The sequence below is a fragment of the Equus asinus genome, chromosome 4 (assembly GCF_041296235.1).
Source record: "Equus asinus isolate D_3611 breed Donkey chromosome 4, EquAss-T2T_v2, whole genome shotgun sequence".
NCBI lineage: Eukaryota > Metazoa > Chordata > Mammalia > Perissodactyla > Equidae > Equus > Equus asinus.
Genome location: NC_091793.1, coordinates 78,303,321 through 78,319,186, shown reverse-complemented (window position 1 = coordinate 78,319,186; position 15,866 = coordinate 78,303,321). Strand labels below are relative to the sequence as shown.

The following is a 15,866-nucleotide window of genomic DNA, read 5'->3' as shown; positions in this document are numbered from 1 at the left end:
ACACAGTGAAATAAACCACAAGTCATGTTTTCACTCGAATAGCTCTAAAATGTGAGCTTACTTTTTTCTTAACTTGCTGGTTCAAGTATCTTATGTTATGTTTCAGGATCTGTAAGCTGAGAGGGGAAATCTGGCCCAGTGACAAGAAGCTGTATAAATACAGAGGGGGAAATGCGTGTCCGAGTGTGTTAACAGGTGCAGCAGGGCAGCTCCAGTCTGGATCAAGCCCAAAACAGGAAGTTTGTTTTGCAAGGTGGGGGGGAGATGGAACAACATTTCACACTGGATGTCAGCAAAAACCTAAGCGGAGGGTGGAGCCATATTGCCACTGGGCACTTTTGTGCATCTGTAACTTGAGATTACAAAGTCATTATTACGTGCTCTGGCAAGGATTAGAGCTCGCAGCTGGAGAGATGAGCAAGAAAAGTGGAGGCCCCCTCAGGGGTAATCAGATGAGGAAGGGGAGAGAGCCCCCATATTACTTAAGCGTGGCCAGCTTTCATTAGCAGTGTCCAGAGACAAGCTGAGTCTCTTGGAGCCACCAGATGGCCTCACCCTGGGCACTATCACAGAGAGGCTTTGCCAGAGGGACCCAGTGGTCTTTCCGTTCTAGCTACCACGGGTAAAAGCTCCACCTCACTACTCACTTCCACACTTCAGCACAGGAAATGTGGAGCACGCGATAACCTGCTTTTCTGCAGTTCTCACTTGCACTTACACCACAGGGCAAAATGAGAAGTCAAAAGGCATGGTTTCAATATAATGTGGCCAGATCCTATCTGATACCAGCACAGGCTGGGCCAAGGTCCTAAATGAAGGCTTCCCAGCAAATGGGGCCAAAGCATAGGTTGCACATGAGTCACTGGGGGGCCCAGATATCCATCCCTACAGCCAGAGTCCTGGGCCCAAGACCCAGCCAGCTTACAAATGGCACCATTTTCTAAGTGTGCCAAGGGAAAGGTGGAGCAGTGATCTATGGGGGACTAACCCAGGATGTATTCACAGTGCAGATATGTTTCAGGTCAAAGGATTCCTCTTCATAAGCAGCCTAAGAGGAAATGATATTGGGATCTTTCACAGTCTGCAATGCAGCAGATTTGGTCTGCCTGTCTTTCCCTCACCTATCAACAGAGTCATCAGGAGTTGGCAGGACCACTGCTACTACTAATAGTAAATGACAAATAAATTCTAGCTATGCCTCAGGCCTTGTGATAAATGGTTTTTTCTGCCTCAGTTCATTGAATTCTTCTGAGAGTCCTATATGGTAAGAACTATTTATATCATCTCTGTTTTATAGATGAAATAAAGGCAGAGAGAGATAAACTTGGCAAAGGTCAGCCAGCTATGCAGCAGAGGAGGGATAATCTAGGCACAGCCCAGGAATCACTAGACCACGTCCCTTTGTCATCCCTCCAGCCCCACCAGCCTGTTCGTGTCTGACCAAGAATGGTTTGTACATGCTTAAAGGGTCGTGAAAAGCAACAAAGAATATGTGACAGGGACCCTAGGACAAAAGCCTAAAACCTTTACTATCCTGCCATTAACAGAAAAAGTTACCAACCCCTGAATTCTAGACCAATGGTTCTCAGAGTGTGGTCCCTACTCAGCAGCAGCAGAGAGAAATGCAAATTCTCAAGCCCTGCCCTACTGAGTCAGCACCTTTTGGGGGGCAGGGGGCAGCAAGCTGTGCTTCAATAAGCCTTCCAGGTGATTCTGATGTCCACTCACGTTTGAGAGCCCTGACCCAGGCGGACGGTTGCTGTCACTATGCCATGCCACCGTTCTACCAATACAATGGGGCTCAAACTCCGTCTCGCACTGCTTTATCACATAAGTTCCTCTGATCCATGTGGCCCCTCCAGATCGGTAGGTCTGCTCTCACCATAACCCTGAATATCCTTCTTCAGGGTCTCCCTTTCTTTACTCGAACTGGTCCTCCACCTGGCTGGCCCTCCCGTATCATGCTGATAACCTAAACCCGGCCTGTCCCCAAGCCCCAGCTCCGGTCCCACCTGCTTCAGATCACTTCCCCCCCTGCTTCAGCCTAAGATGCCCCTGCCTAGTCTGTAATTTTAAAACACTTGTCTATCTACCTTTGATTGTTTACCGGTTTCTGTGTGGGATCCCATGATTACTCCACATACCTTCTCAGAGAAAGACAGTAACCCCCCGGGCATGATAAAACACCTGTTGACTAAGTGACTTGTCATCTGGGCACTATGGCACCTTATTCAGCCCCTCTCAATATGGCCAGCTGAGCAGCACCTGCCCTCTTTCCTTCCTCCATTCTTGCTACAAGTACACAGCCAGCAGTTGCTGCCATCAGGCCCTGGGGACTGAATGATGAATGGGACCGAGTTCCCACCCTCAAGGGGCTGATGCTTTAGAAGCCACCCCTCTAACCGGATACTGCCCCAGGTTCTATAGGAAGTGCCTGCACTTGCTTTTTGATAACCCACATTAGTCAGCAGGTTTTACCCCAGGCTGAAGGGATTTTCCCAGAGCAAGTACACTAAGAAATATATCAAAAAAGACAGTCTTCTGGTGATTTTCTTTTACTATTTCAGGAGCGCACTCCAAACGCTGACAGGAATTACCTGTCAATTTTCAGACAGGAAACCCCACTCTGCTTCCACAACGAACCCCCTGAAGAAGCTGTTCCAGGTTGCAGAGTTTAAGCAAACGAAAAGCCAAGGGCCAAGAACCGAACGAGGGCTTCAGTGGAAGGTGGCAAACTTCTCTGCTTGGCCGTGGGGACAATCAGAATGACCCAGGTGGTGCATTCGAGGGGCAAAACGATGGTCAAGAAACCCAGCCAAGTTTAAATTATTCCAGCTCAGACACATACAAATTTGGAGTGAAAATCCCTAACTCGAAGAAGTTCAGGGTATAGTTCTGATTATTGAGGGCCCAGATTTTAAGTGACTATAGAACTGCCAGAATATCCTTTACTCCAGTGGAATTTATGGTCTGAAATAGCAGAGACTATATCAGCAAACAACCAGCACACACAGAGAATTAAATTAGAATTCATCTCTACAATTTCTATTACGAAGAATTTTAAAAGACTTTTCAAAATCATTATTCAAGAGACATCCCTATCTCCCACAGGAATAGGATAACAAGACAGCAATTCTCACCAGAGGGTCTTGGTGCCATAAAAGGACCTAATGATAATCATCAGTAACGGCCACACAACTAATCAAGAGGCCACAGAACAATAGTAATCAAAAAGTTGTTGATCAGGCCAAGAATCTGCCTGCCTCCAGACCTTCCAAGAGCTGGATCCTCTAGCAAAGTGGGCCTATAGGCACAAAAAGAACTACACAGTGTATCCCAGAGTGCTTGTTGCCAACCAGAGCAGTGACAGCCCAGGGCCTTGACTTCACCTGTCCTCCTCCAGAAAGACGTTTGCACCAAGTCTGTCTGCAATGAGTTAACACTTCCGGGTCAGTCACTGCCACTAACCACCCTAACGTGTATCTCCTCTGACTCCTGTGCTTCCTAAAAGAGCAGCATTCACTGCCTTCCTTCCCATTCACTCCTCAATACAACAAAATCTGGCTGCCACCTTTCCAAATGTGGTCAAAGATCTCTGGCAAAGAAATGTGTCGGTTCTCTTAAAAAATAAAAGCATACGCTCATCATCATCATTAGCCATATTAGGGCAATGCAAATCAAACCGACAATGATATACCAGTTCATATCCACTAGGATGGCTATAATGAAGAAGGACAGATAAGAACAAGTGTTGGCGAGGATAGAGAGAAGCTGGAACTCTTAAACACTGCAGGTGGGAATGTACAAGGGTGCAGCCAGTGAGGACAGTAGTCTGGCAGTTCCTCAAATGGTTAAGCACAGAATTACCATATGACGGAGCCAACTCTGCTCCTAGGAATTCTCCCAAGAGAAACGAAAATATACATCCATGTAAAAACTTACACACAGATGTTTATAGTAGCATTATTCATAGAAGACAAAAAATGAAATCCAAATGTCCATTGACTGATGAACGGATAAACAAAATGTAGTATATCTGATGAGGACTTTTAGGCTGCTTAATTTTAAAACGGTTTATGATGAGGATTTTTAGGCTGGTTATTTTAAAACTGCAGATGAGAAGCAGGCTCCGAGGACTGGAATTTTGCTTGCCCTTTTGAGACATTTGCGTTTGTGAAGGAAGGGGGGATGACCTTGTAGGGACCTGAAATTGGCCACCCCAGGATATGTCTCTTTGGCATCAGGATTGTTTTGGGCTGATTGCTTTCGATAAACTGGGACAGGGAAGGAGGCTCTGGGGAATGGAACTTGCCCTTGTTGGGACACATTTACATTTGTAAGGTAAATCTCTATCTGTAAAAGGTGCCTCCCTCTCTGTACCAGGAAGAAGAAGAGAGATGACCTTATCCCTAGAAATTCTTAATGGGGAAGGCAAGAACTTAAGTTGGTTGCTGTCTGGCAATCTCATGTAACTGGTTTAGGGTGGTGGCGTCTAACCTTTCTAACCTTTACTTAATCAGATTTGATTCTTGTCTAAAAGTCATGGGATCACGCAATGACCAGACCCCACCTGCACTGATACCATTTTAACTTTTATTCATGTTCTTTCCTTTGTCTTCGTAAAGAGATGACTCACATACCTATGCCTTCAATTTAGCCCTAACCCTCAACTCGGGGCAGCAGCAGGAGCTCTGCCTGCCCATGGGTCCTGTCCCCATGCCAGCGGGGGCAGCAGCAGCGGCTCTGCCTGCCCATGGGCCCTGTCCCCATGCCAGCGGGGGCAGCAGAAGCGGCAGCAGCAGGAGCTCTGACTGCCCATGGGTCCTGTCCCCATGCTACACTATTCTCTAAATAAAAGAGCACTACTGCCAGATCTTAAGAGTCTAAGAAATCTTTCTTTCGACTCCTCGGCTCACCGACCCCGCATCATATCCACATAAAATGGAATATTATTCGTCAATAAAAAGAAATAAAGTACTGGTACATGCTAAAACATGGATGATCCCGGAAAACATTATGCTAAGTGAAAAAAGACAGTCACAAAAGACCACATATTCATGACTCTATTTATAAGACATGTAGGGGAGGAAGACTTTTCCTCTACCTAATGTGGGTTCGTCTGGCCAGAGAACGAACTAAATTCACATGAGACAGAATAGCAAGAGAAAATTAAACAAAGCTTTATGAGGAACCATGGCCCGGGGCCTTTCTTCCCGAAGGAAGAAAGGGCACAGAACAAGTGGGGTGCACAGAGTGGTTATATACCCCCAAACAGGGTGTTTCACATGATTGAAATGTTCCTCCCACAATAGTCACAAGATTGCCCTGTTGGCACAGTGCTTGATGGACACAGCAGGTAGTGGGTCTGCTCTCTCTGAGGGCGCAGCAGGAGGCAAGTCTATTGTCTTGAGCTGGGTGGTCACAGGTGAGCGCAGCAATCAGTTCCTAGCCTAAGGAAAGAAGCTTAATCCTTAAAGAAATGCCAAGGTTGGGAGGAGGGGGGAAGTCAGTTACAGGAGGTTACCAGAAACAGGAATAAAACTATTATGCAGATTTAAGTCCTTGCCTTTGGTATTGATTAAGAGTTTCTAGAGATAAGGTCATCTCCCCTTCTTCCTGGTAGAGACGGGGATATCTTTACAGATGGAGATTTCCTTTACAATGTAAATGTCTCTTAACAAAAGGGTAAGCAAGTTCTACTTTTCAGTTGCTTTCCTATCTGCAAAGAAACCAGCCTCAAATAATCCTCATGCCAAAGAGACATATCTTGGGGTGGCCATTTCCAGGTCCCCACAGACACATCTAGAACAGGCAAATCCAGAGACAGAAAGTACAATAGTAGTTGCTTAGGGCTCACGGGGACAACTAAGGAATGTAGGGTTTATTTTGGAGGGTGATAAAAATGTTCTAAAATTGTGGAGAAGGATGCACAATTCTGATATACTAAAAGCCACGGAATTGGAGAATTGTATGATGTGTGAATCATATCTCAATAAAGCTGTTACAAAAAAAAAAAAAAAAAGCAAGCAAGCCCACCTCCAAAGTCAGGGGTAGGCGAAGGAGTCGTACTTGGAGACAGGGAGACAAGCCTCATGGGCCCACCGCAGCCCTGGCGAGGACCTTCCCTCATTCCTCACAGCACAGCCAGGACCAGGATGGACCATTAGTAAGGGCGACCACAGGCCTAGCAACAGAAAGAAATTACACAGAGAAATCTGCCACCAGCTCACCAGACATGGCCGCTATTACAAGCTCCGGATCAAGCTCACAAGCCACCCTTTGGACAGCTCCAGGCCAGACTTGCCTGGCAGATGCCAAATTCTCAAACCAACTGAGAACAGCCCAGTTGCAGCAGAGAGAAAACCAGGCAGATGAATAAGTACCACCTGAACTACTTCACATCTGTCTTTTAACGGTGGTTCTTGGCGCCTACTTTTAGCCTCATCCTGCGCAATAACATTCAAGAAATCCTAAGTCTACTGTGCTCATCCATGTTCCCTTGGGAATCCCACCCATATCACAAAGCCGAACCCCATCTCCTGCATAAAGCTTCCTCTGGCTCCCCAGACTGAGGAGAGTTCATCCTCCTGGGAACACTCAACAGTTTGTGCTCCTTCTGAAGAGCGTCTTACCCACTGCTCTGTAGGATAATCCTTTCTTTCATCTGTCCTGTGGGGTCTGTAAACTCCCCAAAGACAGGAAATGCCGGGAATGGCCGTGCCTTGCACACAGTCGATGGCCATTAAGTGTTTGCTAGATGAAAGGACAGGATGGTGGAAATCAGATAAAGAAAGACAGATCAGCAATGACCTCCTTCTGGCGTGAACCACAAAGAACCCAGCACTCTCAGAGTATATTTCCGCCTGCTTTTACCCTAAGATCTTGTCACATAATAGGGAAAAATCTTTGTGCCCTTGAACAGATGGGGTTAAACTAAAGTGGATATGGTGGTGGACAGGTATTAAAAGAGAAAAAAGAGGGAAAAAAAAGTACAGAAAAAAATTCTAGAAGGGACAGTTATTGTGGGAACAAAAAGACGGCCAAGACTAGGGATGGGAGGGGAAGCAAGTCAGAGAAGCTTTGCTGGAAGCTGCTGGCTTCACCGCTGGTTACCCGAGATGATCACAGGAAGACACCAAAAGGGTGAGGAGGAGCTGAAAGAACCTCTGCACCCGGGGCCTGGCAATCTTTGATCTGTAGTCTACACACTGGTACCGTGTGATCCTAGACAAGTCTGTCCATCTCAGCTTCCACATGTACAAACTGGGGAAAGTTGTAGAACCACAGAGGACTGTTAGAGCTGGATGAGTAGAGGGGGCGAATGATCCTAGTTACTGGTTTTCAAACTGTGTTCCAAAGGCCTTCAGCGTTCCCAGAGATGTTTCAGAGGTTCCATAAATGTTTTCATTTGAATTTCGTTTTTCTTTGTTTAAAACATGTTCTTTTCAAAAAATCTGTTAAGAAAAGTTTTACATACCAAATTTTAAGATACTGGGGACAATCGATATACGTATCGATTTTCACTACAGAGATTTAGGACAAAACTTCTCTAGTGACCTCTATACGTGGAATTTGAACTTTGAATTTCTATGTTACTGGGTCAGGAAATTAATGCTTGGCAGTGGTCTTGTTGGCTTGTTTTATAAAATTCAGGTCCACACATCTATTCACATAAAACTGTGTGAAAGAGAACACTATGACACTCTAATTAAACGCTAGATGAGGGTCAGTCATAAATTGTAAGTTTCCGAGGCTTCTTGTCTGACTTCTTTACGGAAGTAACAAGTCTTTAAGATAATAATGATTCAACTCTGAAGCAATTTCCTCTGACTTCTCTTTCCAGCCCTGTATCAATTTACGTTCAGAGCAACTTAGAGTGCGTGGAAAACTGTTTTAAAAAATAGTAGCCATTACCATTTGCAATCTGGGTTTCCATTACTCTGCAAACAAAATGTGGTATAGAAACCAACTGGATGCTAATTTGAAAGGACGGCACATCATCTTATGAAACTCCCGATTCTGTGCTCGCCAGAGCAGCACACTGGCCTAATGATGGACTTTAAAAGGAAATATGATAAATTAAAATGTATAAGGGTCCTTTATACAGACTGGGAGACCGCATTAGATCCTGCTTAGGCAAATAATAACCATTACAAATCCTCAATTTACGGAGGAGGACACGGAGGCCCAGAAAATGTCATGTTTTCCAGTTAGAATGAGAATCGAACAATGCTCAAGTCTGCTCGAGCTCATGTCCTGTCTAATACAATGTGGTCTCCACCAAAGCACCCTGCATCTACCAGCGGCCTGCAGACACTCAAAATGCAAGAGACTTACCAATATGAAACACAAATCAGAAACCACAGTCCAGTGATATTAAGGAGCTGAGTCTAATGCAACATATCCCACCAACCTCAAGGGCTTGCGAGAATCAACAGATGAGAGGAAGAAAAGTACATATTTACGGAATTACTGGTATAAGGAAGACAGATGGCCTGGGGAGAGACTCCTGCTCTAAATACAGTTGTCTTCTGTTGTTAAAAGAAGTGGAGGAGGAAGAGGAGGACAGGCAGAGCAGCTTTTTCCTCCAAAATAAGTCCAGATTCCTGAGAAGATGACCTGAGGTTGTTCACTCCGCTGGATGGCCCAGACACATAGGCCCAGTGCCACCATCTCGAAACCAGTCATAGGGCCCACTCAGCAGCAGCCTCAAATCAGCAGTGTGAATCCCTGTCAGTCATGCTAACCACTTAGCTCTCCTGCCATTCTAGGGAGCAAAGGAGCTCAGGAGTCAACAGGGTGCTGCCCAGGAACAGGCACTGTTCCGGGCCCTTCTTCTCCACTTTCATGGCTTGGTCCTCCGACAAATTCTAACACTTTTCTCTATAAACAGGAAAAACACATTCTAAGTGAAAACAGCCTGTTCCCTTTAGAACTGGCTAAACAAGTCTTATTTTGAGTCAGTAACTGAAAGAGACCCGCTAAAACAACACACCTTTGGTATTCTTGGGGAGGCTTTTTTGACATCTGGGTTTTAAACCAACTAGTCCCATTCTACCTTTGAAGTGATCAAACCAAGACAGTCCTGTGCCAAGTTCTCATTTATTACTCGGCACTTGCATCCTTCCTGCGGGCAGGGAAAGGAAAGCTTCCGACTCCACCCACCTGAACGGGTATTTGCCCGGCAGCTACACGAGGTGTAGCTCAGGGCGCCCTATCTGGCACCAACAGCAAAATAAATTTTCAAATACTGTTGTAGGCCAATAATTCTGTACCCGGAACAGGCCCTCCTCCCCGCCCTCTCTATTCCGTCCTCCCCGACTCCCACGCCTAATCGTCCTCTGGCCACTTCACATATGGCCATCTCTGCTAGAGGCTGCGGAGGGGAAGGAAAATCAGTTGGAATGGAACAGCTGGTATTTCATTCTGACTTGGCCTCTTGGGTGTGCACATACTGGCAGGTGGACAAAGGGGAAGGGAGACACAGGAGCGAGAAGGAAGCTGCAGTGCTGGATCAGATAAGATCCGCATGTTCTGTGAGTTTCATTCACTAGGTCAGGAGGTTAGTGACAGCCGACAGAACTTCCCATTGGCAAAAACGAAACCACAGCAACTCTGAGTATTCTGAGAACATCTGCAACATCAAAACAAAAAGCATAGGTCTCTGAAAAGTAACAAATTCCTTTAATCCAGATCTTCTCAATTGTGGCACAATTGACATTTGTGATGGGGGGGGGCGTCCTGTCCTGCACATGGTAGCAAGTTCAGCAGCATCCCTGTCTCCCAGCCACTAGATGCCATTAGAACTCCCCGCCCCCAACTGTGACAGTCAAAAATGTCTCCTAATGTTCCCTAGAGGCAAAGAGCAGCTCTGTTGAGAGCCACCACCTTAATCGATCAGTAGAACCTTACCCACCCCACTGGAAGAGGTTCAGAGAAGGTCAGGACCAGATTGCACAGCACAGAGTAGCAAACCAAGGTGACGCCAGAAGTCATTCACCAGCCGTGAAGATCAGCAGGCACAGAGCCCTGTGCTAAGACTGGAGGCCACAGAGAGATGAGACGAGGGCCGATTCCTGACACCGTCCCAAGCTGACTCACAGGTGAATCTCATTTATTCCACATCCTTCAGGACCAATACTGCCTTGGCACAGCTGAGGAGCTCATTCCTAGGCTGGCTGTGCCTCCATTTACTAATTAGTATATGGCACTGCGGCTCTACTCCACAGAGATTCCAGTCTATAAATCAACAGACACAGGGAAGAAGGCTTTGAGAAGACAAAATCTAGAGGATGCTACATCAGACAGTCTTCGAAAAAAGCAGGATTGTCATCTGGCTTCCAGCCCAGGAAACCATGAACACGCATCATGACAGGTCGATAATGACTCTCTAGGAAGAAAAAAGGAATGGTCTGTGAAAAGATCACTGAGTGTGCAAATTTGTTAGGTAGGTCTCAATGTTGAATGAAAACACTCAGAAGATTAGCTTTTATTTGGAGCCAAAGGACAGCAAAGCCACAGAGTAATTTTATGGTAAGTATAAAATGCACCTTTTTCTCTGAGGACCAGACATCTAGCAACTCCCTACATCTAGAAAACACCCATGAAGAACAACGGGCCCCAAATGGCCACGGTAATAAAACCAGTCACAAAAACTGTCAAAATAAAATATACAACTGTGTACTGGGGGGATTCGGGGAGAAAAGCAAAAAAAAAAAGATTTGGCAACAGTTGTTAGCTCAGGTGACAATCTTTTAAAAAAAAATCATAAAAATTACTTCCAAAAAGTGGGGTAATGCCCTCAAGATAAATCTCATTACTCAACAAGTGCTCCCTGAACCCCACAAGCCAACCACCCCCACCCCAAGGACACCTCTCCCCGACCAGGGGAGGCACACAGGCTGGGTGGTGGCCTACCTACCACATGAGTATTCAAGTTGCACTGTCTGCAGAAACAGGACAGCCCTCCGAGCGCTGGATTTGATAAAGACCACTAGGCTAAAATGTTTTAAAAACTAGCTAATGAGTGAGTTAAAAAACCAGCTGAAGGTGTGAACACATGCACATACATACACACACAATCTGAAGTGGCCATGCAGAGGCTTATCAAATTTAAACCTTCTAATGACTTTCTCGTTGCTTTAACAGGGCTACAGTAAATCCACATGGAGCATAAAGCCCCAAGCTTCAGCAGAGCGTGGGTCATAAACGCCCCAGGTCTCAATTTTCTTAGGGAAGAACTCCGCGATCAGATGCTGCTTGATAAGTTTACCTGTCCCCTAATTTATAAACCAAGGTCAACTCTCCCAAAACTGCAAATATCTTGGGTCAGCCTGAGTGGGACCTGGTCACAAGCTTTCAGAGGACACAAATGATGAATTAGCTCAAGCTAGAACAGAGCATCTCAGGAGAGTTTCCTGTCTTCCGAGTTAAGGATTGCCTTAGCCAGGGCCTCTCAACCTGATGCACTTCGGAATCACCTGGGCTCCTTTAAAAAAATATAGAGATGCCCAAGTCTCACGCCCAGAGGTTCTGACTTACTTCACCTGGGATGTGGCCAAAGAAGGGTATTTTTTTTTAAGCTGCCTTGGTGATTTTAATATGCAGGCAGACCCGAGAACTGTTATGTCCTTGGAAAGATGTTTCTTTTATCAACTCTGAGTCCTAACTAGTGGGACCCAAAACATGGTCTATCCCAAATTTAAAAAGACAAACTGTCTGCTCTCCACAAATGTAGAGCCATTGGCTTACTAGACAATCCACTTAAAAGGTACGCTGGTTTTCTCCTCAAAGAACTGCACACTGGTCTTCTCAGGCCATTGCCCAAGCGGCTCTGCCCAAGGAGGCCGTCTTTGAGGAAGAGCTAGTCCACAACGGAGTCCTGTTGGATCCGCACGCTGTGAAGGACTTGTGGAGAATAATGCTGGACAGTTCAGGCTTTTATTCATCTCTCCCTGGTATTTGGCTCCAAAGATGACAAAGTATTTGAGGCTAACCTAACGGCCTTAACTTCTACCCATGCTTCTAGGAACCAGTATCCTGTTCCTCCAAGTCTGGTCTGTGGACCAGCAGCATAGAGATAGCCTTGTAGATTGTTAGAAATGCAGAATCTCAGTCCCAACCCCAGACCAAAGGAATAAGAACTGGTGTTTATAACAAGATCCCCAGGTATTTATGTGCATATTAAACTTTGAGATGCATCGTTTTATCTCATTCAGAATAGTAAGAATGGGGGTAAATCAGATACTAATTTCCAGTGGGGGAAGTGACGAAAAACACGGCACAATTCTCCTTTTTACAATGTGCACAGAATTTAATGATATGGTATTACTTTTGAATACGCTGGTGCATGTCAGTAAGACGTGGATCCTACCAACACATATCCAGCTGAGATGAGAATTATATATGCAGATGGCATGGTTTCATCACCATGAACCAAGAAGGCCTACAAGACCACTGGTCCTGCTTTCTAATTGCAGGGTTTTAATCTATTGCACTAAAATCAAAGACACAGTTTGGACACACGTCTTCCAACTTTCACCTCTGATATCAAAATAACTCCACACACAAATCATGCTATGCAGCTGCCCAACATACACTTGACACTGCTCCAAGTTGGATATCACAGACAGTTGACTGAGTTTTTGCTGTTTTATAAATGCTGAAGTGCTCACTTTGGAACACCCGCCTAACAATCACGAGTCCTTTCCCCATTGACTTCAAAGTGGAACAGCCTTCAACTGAGGTAAACACCCTCATTAGATGCTTTAATTTTGCATGAGAAGATATCAACTAATATTTAAAGTTTCTGGAAATGCCTCTAATTCTGTTATTTTCCAGGGCACATAATTGTGCCTTATGCCACTGAAAGCCTTTCAGAGCTTTTCTGAAAGGAACTATATTTGAAGGATGACTTAAGGGACACACAATCCATCCATTGTTCTAGATCAACTTTGCTCCACCTTTTACGACAAACAAGCTCTTTTCATAGTCTCTCACACACACACACATACACCGACCCCCTTAGGAACATTTTAATCATTTCTTAATTTTTACATATGTATGATAAAGATGGAACATTAAAGGAAAACCAAATTTCATTTTTGAAACAAGGTAGTAAAGTTTATGAAGTTCATGCATTTTGATATATCTTTGTTAATGTTCGAAACGATAGTGACAAATTGTCTTTTGCCCATTAAGCCTAAAACACACAACATTTAATGGTATAAGAAAAAAGTATGATGTCAACAAAATCCCTTCCAAAATTACATTCTTATTAGTATACATTTGGTGTAGGGACCAAACATACACAGTCATGTGCCACATAATGATGTTTCGGTCAACAACAGACCGCATATACATGGTCCCATATTACACCATATGGCCTAGGTATGTGGTGGGCTGTATCATATAGGTTTGAGTAAGTGCACTCTAGAATGTTCACATAATGACAAAATCATCTAACAACGCATTTCTCAGAATGTGTCTCCATCGTTAACACAGGACTGTATTCAAAACCAGATAGCAATCTAATTACGGCCCGAGCATAGCCGAGAAACTGCCCAATGTTTGGATTTCTTGCATCTGAATTTAAAAACAAACCTAATGGTTTATAAAGGGAACAGTCCTTATCTCCTCTGGACGTGTTTTCACACAGAACGTGCGCTCCATTTCACAGGCAGAAACCACAGGGGACTATTCCTGCTCCTGCATCAGAGCTCAGAGCACTCACAGGCCGCCTGGGTGAGGAAGGTGGGCAGCCGGCAGCTAAGCTTGCAGGGGTCGGGTGGGGTGCAACGACGGAAGGAAGGGACACAACACAAAGACACTGCTGGGTTTCCCGCCCTCTGGGCTCCACTCTCTCTCTCCCTGCCCACACAGGTTAAAGAGATAAGGCTTCCCGACACAAGAACACCCACCTATGGCTGCCGGGACACAACTGGGCAGATGTGTGGCTTCCATCAAGGGTCAACCAGATAGTCTTGCACCCAAGACACACCTTCCAACTCAGCTTTACTCTAATAAAGCTGGCACTGTACTTGAATCTTCGTCTGGCTGCTTCTGTCTATTTCCTCTAGTTCAGAACCCAGAAGGGAGGAAGGGTAGATTAACTGGCATCTACAAACACCCGTAAGTTTATTTTCATATTTTTTCTGTTTTGTTTCTAAATATCAGGGTAAGACAGGTGGTTTTCAGCAGCTATGTGAAAGCATTTCTCCACAAAAAAACACATTGCAGGTGTATAAATCTTTGATCCTAATAAATTAAAAGACAAAATGACTATAACAGTCACAATATTTTCTCTTTCTAAACGTTCATTTTTTAAAAATACTACAAGATATGCCAAAAGAATTCTGATCCGATGAATGCAACTTTTGGCTAGTGGGAAGATAATCTGGAGGGAAATCATCAGAATTATCAGCATAATGCTCAATAATTCATATTTTGGCCTGAGTGTTCCTAATGCATCCTGTCTTTAACCAACAGTCCATTAGGGATATAAATAAATATTTTTTTATTATAAAATATTTTCAAAAACCACATGGGTTGCTAGTGCAGAACACTCCTCTGAATGCCACTAACCATGATCCAAACTCTTGATAAATGCTGATAGGCATTCAAACAAGGGGCATGGGAGATTGTATATGTAAATACATTTTTTATTTAATAACCTTCAAAAATAGAAATGGTAAACCAGACATCACTGCCATTTAGAATGAAAGCTCCAGTCACCCTCAAGAATCCCCAGGACATGAGAACCACCAGACGGATATTTCAAATCCCTGGATTTGGCCTGGCCCTGGACCACATGTCTTGGAAGAAATCTTCAAAGCAATGCAAATTTGACCTAAAATAGAAAGCAGTTAAAAAAAAAAAAAAAAAAAGGCCATGTGAAACATACTGCTGGGTTTGCCATAAATCTGGCAAAGGTTTTCATCTTAGTATCGAGAATACTCATCTGGGCATCCCAACAACTGGTCAGATTTTACCCAATGACACAGTAAAATGTAAGTGACATTGCTTCTCTCTTTAAGAGAAAGCTGCTAAGAAAAGCCCAGAGCCAAAATCACGGTCGACTTCCAGAAGTAAATTGGTACCTATTTTGTGATTAAACCTCATTCCTGACTCTTACTTTCTCCCTCTTATTTTCTCCTTGCCTCATTTTCTTCCTCAATTTTAAATGTATTTTTATCTTCCTGTATTGTATGTTGTAATCCTTTTAAGAACATATCATGATAATAATTAATTAAACAAAAAGGAACAAGACCGCTGTGGTAGGTAGAATGACGACCCTCCACATAAGTCAATGTCCTCATTCCTAGAACCTGTTATATTACATGACAAAGAGGAATTAGAGTGTCAGATGGAATTAAGGTTGCTAATCAGCTGATCTTAAAATAGGGAGATGATCCTGGATTATTCTGGGGGGCTCAATGTAATCACAGGGTCCTTAAAAGCAGAAAAGGGAGACAGCAGGTACACTGGAAGAATACAACAGTGTCTCCTTAGAACTCTCAGACTATTCACTAAGCCATTTGCATAAAACTAAGGTCATGGATTTAACAAGTCTGGTTATTTGGTTTCTCCTGGTAGCCTTTGGTTCTACTCTAATAGTAAGAGATTAGGAACTTTAGAAGTAGGGGGGCTCCCTAATGAAGATGACAGCACAAAAAAAATAACTACAGAAAAGGACACTAGTTTAGGGCCATTTAACATAAGTGGGGCAAGTAGCGGCACCTCAGGAGAACCTGGGAGAGTCACTCTACAGTTCAGAACAAAACCAATTTTCACATCAACACCGCATCACTCGTTAACAGGATGTAACACAGACTTCTGGGATGTTTCTAGAAAAGTTCATACAGCTG

The 15,866-nt window shown here is 44.3% G+C and overlaps 1 protein-coding gene across 6 annotated transcripts in view; it reads right to left on the bottom strand.

Annotated features, from left to right (window-relative positions):
* MGAT5 (alpha-1,6-mannosylglycoprotein 6-beta-N-acetylglucosaminyltransferase) overlaps positions 1-15,866 on the bottom strand; it is a 330,354-nt gene that overhangs the window by 212,781 nt on the left and 101,707 nt on the right. The window lies entirely within an intron of this gene.